At 47.6% G+C, this 7,025-nt stretch overlaps 1 long non-coding RNA gene across 1 annotated transcript; it reads right to left on the bottom strand.

The window, feature by feature from the left end:
• Positions 1-121: 121 nt before the first annotated feature.
• Positions 122-4,031, bottom strand: LOC129695031 (uncharacterized). Its single transcript, XR_008723098.1, has 3 exons — positions 3,865-4,031; positions 592-623; positions 122-187 (listed from the first exon to the last, which is right to left on the bottom strand). It is a non-coding gene; the product is annotated as an uncharacterized LOC129695031 (long non-coding RNA).
• Positions 4,032-7,025: the final 2,994 nt, after the last annotated feature.

Here is a 7,025-nt window from a genome sequence, read left to right as displayed (position 1 = left end):
AAAAGGGGGAGAGAGGGGGGGAGAAAAGGTTAATCCATTGCCTCGGATAACCTTGTGCCGTCTCTGCCCCTCTCAACTCTCCCTCCCCATTGTCTCTCCCCCTCTCTCTCCCCTCACTTACTCCTTCAGTTCATCGAGGCTGGTGGTTTGCTCGATCTTGTCCATGCCACTGAAAGTTAGATCCTCCCTGTTGGAGACAGGATGGAGAGAAGTTACCATCTGATCTAGGAGAGAGAGAAAGAGAGAGAGGGAGAGAGGGGAGGAGAGCGGAGGATAGGGGAGTAGAGAGGAGGGGAAGGGGAGGGGAAGGGCAGAGAGGGGAGGAAGAGGAGGGGAGGGGCGGAGGAGAGGGGAGGAGGAGAGGGGAGGGGAGGGGAAGGGCAGAGAGGGGAGGAGAGGAGGGGAAGGGAGCAGGAGAGGGGAGAAGGGGGAGAAGGGGAAGGGGAGGGGAGGAGGAGAGGGGGAGGAGAAGGGAGGAGGGGAGGAGGGAGTAGGGGAGAAGACGAGGGAAGGAGAGGAAACGGGAGGAGAGGAGAGGAAAGGTGAGAGGAGTGGGGAGGGAGGGAGAGAGGGGAGGGAATCAGTCCTCACCATAAACAGATCTTCGCTTCAGGAAGTTGAGGCTTTGAAATTGAAAAACAAATCAGTCAGTGAAAGGAATGGAGGGTTATGGTCTGAGTGCAGTGTAGAAAGTAAATCCAAAAGGTTTCTACAGCTATATTAATAGCAAAAGGATAACGAGGGAGAAAATTGGTCCATTGGAGAGTCAGAGTGGACAGCTGTCTGCAGAGCCAAAAGAGATGGGGGAGAATAATTGTTCGGCACGGACTTGTAGGCCGAGATGGCCTGTTTCCGTGCTGTAATTGTTATATGATTATATGGTTATTATATGATATTGAACAATTCCTTTTCTTCGGTATTCACCAAGGAGAAGGATATTGAATTATGTGAGGTAAGGGAAACAAGTAGAGTAGCTATGGAAACTATGAGATTCAAAGAAGAGGAAGTACTGACACTTATGAAAAATATAAAAATGAATAAGTCTCCAGGTCCGGACAGGATATTCCCTAGGACATTGAGGGAAGTTGTAGAAATAGCAGGGGCTATGACAGAAATATTTCAAATGTCATTAGAAACGGGAATAGTGCCGAAGGATTGGCGTACTGCGCATGTTGTTCCATTGTTTTAAAAGAGTTCTAAGAATAAACCTAGCAATTATAGACCTGTTAATTTGACGTCAGTGGTGGGCAAATTAATGGAAAGGATGCTTATAGATAATATATATAGAGGCATCTGGATAAACAGAGTTTGATTAGGAACAGTCAACATGGATTTGTGCCTGGAAGGTCATGTTTGACTAATCTTCTTGAATTTTATGAAGAGGTTACTCGGGAAATTGATGAGGGTAAAGCAGTGGCTGTTGTATATATGGACTTCATTAAGGCCTTTGACAAGGTTCCTCATGGAAGGTTGGTTAAGAAGGTCCAATGGTTGGGTATTAATGGTGGAGTAGCAAGATGGATTCAACAGTGGCTGAATGGGAGATGCCAGAGAGTAATGGTGGATGGCTGTTTGTCACGTTGGAGGTCAGTGACTAGTGGGGTGTCACAGGGATCTGTGTTGGGTCCACTGTTGTTTGTCATGTACATCAATGATCTGGATGACGGTGTGGTAAATTGGATTAGTAAGTATGCAGATGATACTAAGGTAGGTGGTGTTGCGGATAATGAAGTAGATTTTCAAAGTCTACAGAAAGATTTAGGAAGAGTGTGCTGAAAGATGGCAGATGGAGTTTAATAATAATAATAATAATAATAATAATAATAATAATATCTTTTATTGTCATTGCACATCAGTGCAACGAGATTTAGTATGCACCTTCCAACCAATGTAAAAGAAAAGTAAAATAAATAAATAAGCTGTGTGACGTGACCATCCGAGGGAGACAGTCCAGGGGGGATGGGGGGCACTCAGCAGGGCCGGTTCAGAGCCGCTATAGCTCTGGGAATAAAGTTGTTTCTGAGTCTGGAGGTTCAAGCATAGAAGGCCTTGTAACGTCTGCCGGAGTCTTTATGGATGCTGACGGCCTTCCTGAGGCACCGTGTGTGGTAGATGCCCTCCAAGGCTGGTAGCTGTGTCCCAATAATCCTCTGCGCTCTGTGCACGATACGCTGAAGAGCTCTCCTCTCCAATGCTGATAAGTGTGAGGTGCTACATCTTGGCAGGACAAATCAAAATAGGACTTACATGGTAAATGGTAGTTAGTTGAGGAATGCAGTTGAACAGAGGGATCTAGGAATAACTGTGCACAGTTCCCTGAAGGTGGAATCTCATGTAGACAGGGTGGTAAAGAAAGCTTTTGGTGTGCTGGCCTTTATAAATCAGAGCATTGAGTATAGAAGGTACACAAAAATGCTTGAGAAACTCAGCGGGTGCAGCAGTATCTATGCAGCGAAAGAAATGGGTGACGTTTCGGGCCGAAACCCTTCTTCAGACTGATGGGGGGTGGGGGGGGAGAAGGAAGGAAAAGGGAGGAGGAGGAGCCCGAGGGCGAAGGGATGGGCGGAGATAGCTCGAGGGTTAGGGAAACCCTGAGAAACAACATTGAGTATAGAAGTTGGGATGTGATGTTAAAATTGTATAAGGCATTGGTGAGGCCAATTCTGGAGTATGGTGTACAATTCTGGTTGCCTAATTATAGGAAGGATGTCAACAAAATAGAAAGAGTACAGAGGAGATTTACTAGAATGTTGCCTGGGTTTCAGCAACTAAGTTACAGAGAAAGGTTGAACAAGTTAGGTCTTTATTCTTTGGAGCGCAGAAGGTTTGATCGAGGTCTTTAAAATGATGCGAGGGATAGACAGAGTTGACGTGGATAAATTTTTCCCACTGAGTGTAGGGAAGATTCAAACAAGAGGACATGACTTGAGATTTAAGGGACAGAAGTTTAGGGGTAACATGAGGGGGAACTTCTTTACTCAGAGAGTGGTAGCTGTGTGGAATGAGCTTCCAGTGGAGGTTATGGAGGCAGGTTAGATTTTATCATTTAAAAATAAATTGGATAGTTATATGGACGGGAAAGGAATGGAGGGTTATGGTCTGAGTGCAGGGAGATGGGACTAGTGGAGAATAAGTGTTCGGCACGGACTAGAAGGGCCTAGATGATCGCCTCGTACACTAGTTTAGTTTAGAGATACAGTGCGGAAACAGGCCCTTCGGCCCACCGAGTCCGTGTCGACCAGCCTTCCTCAAATTTGGAGACCAAAAGTGCACACAATACTCCAGGTGTGGTCTCACTAGGGCCCTGTACGACTGCAGAAGAACCTCTTTGCTCCTATACTCAACTCCTCTTCTTATGAAGGCCATCATGCCATTGGCTTTCTTCACTGCCTGCTGTACCTGCACGCTAACTTTCAGTGGCCGGTGTACAAGGATGCCCAGGTCATGATGTTTCTCGACTAGACCAACCCTCTGATCCTTCCTCATTCCAGCAAATACAAGCCCAGTTGACCCATTCTTTCATCAGAGGCGTGGGGGTGCGAGAGAGAGGCCTGTCCCCCCCCCCCCCCGAGAGAGCGGGGGGGGGGGGGGGGGCGGGAGAGGGGGGGCGGGGAGAGAGATGGGGGGGGAGAGAGAGGGATGGAGAGTGAGAGAGAGAGAGGGAGGGAGAGGAGGGGGGGAGAGAGAGGGGGGGAGAGAGAGAGGGGGGAGAGGGGGGGGAGAGAGATGGGGGGGCGAGATAGGGATGGAGAGGGAGAGAGAGAGAGGGAGAGAGGGGGGGGAGAGAGGGGGGGAAGAGAGAGGGAGATGGAGGGAAAGGGGGAGAGAGAGGGAGGGAATGCTGACGTTTGATCCCCCTCTCACCTTCTCCAGCCTCCTGCAGGCCATGGGGGTTGTGGTTGGGTCTCGGGTGACAAGTGAATGGAGCGAGCAGCTTGCCAGAGCAGATGCCGGTCGTCAGGGCAACGCATCAACACCGGCTCTCTCTCCTTCCGTCTACGCATGGTGACGTCACCGTGCAACGTCAACGCGTAGACATTCCCTTCGACGTCAGCGCGATTCCCTGCCTCCGCTCTCCTGACGTCAGCGCGCACTGCCACCCTACGTCAGCGCGCAGAGCCTCTGACGTCAGCGCGCACGACAACCCCCTCCCCTCCTCATCATATAACAAGATCATCAATGATTTTTATGATCTTTGCTCCCCGTGCGGCGCGGGTGGTTTGCTCCAAAGCAAAGATCTTATAGCGGAGCGCTCCGCTATAAGATATTTGCTCCAAAGATAGCTCCCAGTTCCGGTTCCGGTTGGAGTGAGGTGAGTGACCGCTGGTCAGGTGGCGCCCGCCCGCTGCTGGTTTATACTCGTCCTGGTCAAAGATCTGCTCTAAGATCTTTGGTCCTGGTTACTGGCAGAGAGAGAGAGAGCGAGGAAGGAGAAGGGGTTGATGAGGGGGAGAGGGAAGGAATAGAGAGAGAGAGAGGGTTAGATGGATGGAGGGGAAGAGAGAGAGAGAGGGGGTGTGGAGAAAGAGGAGACTAAGGAGGAGAGATTGTGGGAAGCCACTCACACAGTGAGGTTCCCTCCACACACACACACACACGCCAGGGCTCTCACTTAACTTTTTTTCCCTGGTGCCAGCTGGGCAACCTTGACAGCTGTTTAGGTTGCCAAATGACAGTTTAGGTGGTCATTTAAGACGGTTTGCATAACGTGTGCGATAATGTGCTCGGACGAAGTGCGTAGTTACCAGTCGGAATTATGCTCAATGAAGCATTCACATATTATGTTCAAGAAGGAACTGCAGATGCTGGAAAATCGAAGGTAGACAAAAGTGCTGGAAAAACACCGAGGGTGCAGCAGCGTCTATGGAGCGAAGGAAATACGTGGCATTTCAGGCCGAAACCCATCAGTCTGAAGAAGGGTTTTGGCCTGAAACGTTGCCTATTTCCTTCGCTACATAAATGCTGCCGCATCCGCTGAGTTTCTCCAGCACTTTTGTCTACATTCACATATTATTTCTGCTTCAAATGACTCACAAACTAAACATATTCACCAATCAAGACATGATATATACCACAATGACATGCAGCAAAATTATAATACAATATCTCAACTCATTTTACACAATGCAATTTATATTAATTCTTTCCGCTTCCAAACAAAATTGTGGTTTGATTATTCAGTATATGATCAACCTGTGCCAATAAATCCTGGACCATGGTAACATATATACTTAACCATGCACACTACAGATTGATGCAAGCAAGTTTTCTGTGAAGGACTGAAAATTACCATGACATGGCCCCAGCATGGGTCGTTATTGCTATTACACAGAAACACATCATGCTTCCCAAATTATGCTTCCCACATAATTTATCCATAACAAAATATACAGGTTGCAAGGAAATTTCTTTAGGTTGCAGGTTGCAAGGAAATCACTAAGGTTCCGTCTTCACTAAGGAAGACAAATAATTTGCCGGAAATAGCAGGGGACCGCGGGTCAAAGGAGTTGGAGGAATTGAGTGAAATCCAGGTTAGCCGGGAAGTGGTGTTGGGTAAATTGAATGGATTAAAGGCCGATAAATCCCCAGGGCCAGATAGGCTGCATCCCAGAGTACTTAAGGAAGTAGCTCCAGAAATAGTGGATGCATTAGTAATAATCTTTCAAAACTCTTTAGATTCTGGAGTAGTTCCTGAAGATTGGCGGGTAGCAAACGTAACCCCACTTTTTAAGAAGGGAGGGAGAGAGAAAATGGGGAATTGCAGACCAGTTAGTCTAACATCGGTAGTGGGGAAACTGCTAGAGTGAGTTATTAAAGATGGGATAGCAGCACATTTGGAAAGTGGTGAAATCATTGGACAAAGTCAGCATGGATTTACGAAAGGTAAATCATGTCTGACGAATCTTATAGAATTCTTCGAGGATGTAACTAGTAGCGTGGATAGGAGAGAACCAGTGGATGTGGTGTATCTGGACTTCCAGAAGGCTTTCGACAAGGTCCCACATGAGAGATTAGTATACAAACTTAAAGCACAAGGCACTGGGGGTTCAGTATTGATGTGGATAGAGAACTGGCTGGCAAACAGGAAGCAAAGAGTAGGAGTAAACGGGTCCTTTTCACAATGGCAGGCAGTGACTAGTGGAGTACCCCAAGGCTCAGTACTGGGACCCCAGCTATTTACAATATATATTAATGATCTGGATGAGGGAATTGAAGGCAATATCTCCAAGTTTGCGGATGACACTAAGCTGGGGGGCAGTGTTAGCTGTGAGGAGGATGCTAGGAGACTGCAAGGTGACTTGGATAGGCTGGGTGAGTGGGCAAATGTTTGGCAGATGCAGTATAATGTGGATAAATGTGAGGTTATCCATTTTGGTGGCAAAAACAGGAAAGCAGACTATTATCTAAATGGTGGCCGATTGGGAAAGGGGGAGATGCAGCGAGACCTGGGTGTCATGGTACACCAGTCATTGAAGGTAGGCATGCAGGTGCAGCGGGCAGTAAAGAAAGCGAATGGTATGTTAGCTTTCATTGCAAAAGGATTTGAGTATAGGAGCAGAGAGGTTCTACTGCAGTTGTACAGGGTCTTGGTGAGACCACACCTGGAGTATTGCGTACAGTTTTGGTCTCCAAATCTGAGGAAGGACATTATTGCCATAGAGGGAGTGCAGAGGCGGTTCACCAGACTGATTCCTGGGATGTCAGGACTGTCTTATGAAGAAAGACTGGATAGACTTGGTTTATACTCTAGAATTTTGAAGATTGAGAGGGGATCTTATAGAAACTTACAAAATTCTTAAGGGGTTGGACCGGCTAGATGCAGGAAGATTGTTCCCGATGTTGGGGAAGTCCAGGACCAGGGGTCACAGCTTAAGGATAAAGGGGAAATCCTTTAAAACTGAGATGAGAAGAACTTTTTTCACACAGAGAGTGGTGAATCTCTGGAACTCTCTGCCACAGAGGGTAGTTGAGGCCAGTTCATTGGCTATATTTAAGAGGGAGTTAGATGTGGCCCTTGTGGCTAA

The sequence above is a fragment of the Leucoraja erinacea genome, unplaced genomic scaffold, assembly GCF_028641065.1.
Source record: "Leucoraja erinacea ecotype New England unplaced genomic scaffold, Leri_hhj_1 Leri_916S, whole genome shotgun sequence".
NCBI lineage: Eukaryota > Metazoa > Chordata > Chondrichthyes > Rajiformes > Rajidae > Leucoraja > Leucoraja erinaceus.
This window is presented reverse-complemented; position numbering and strand designations above follow the sequence as displayed.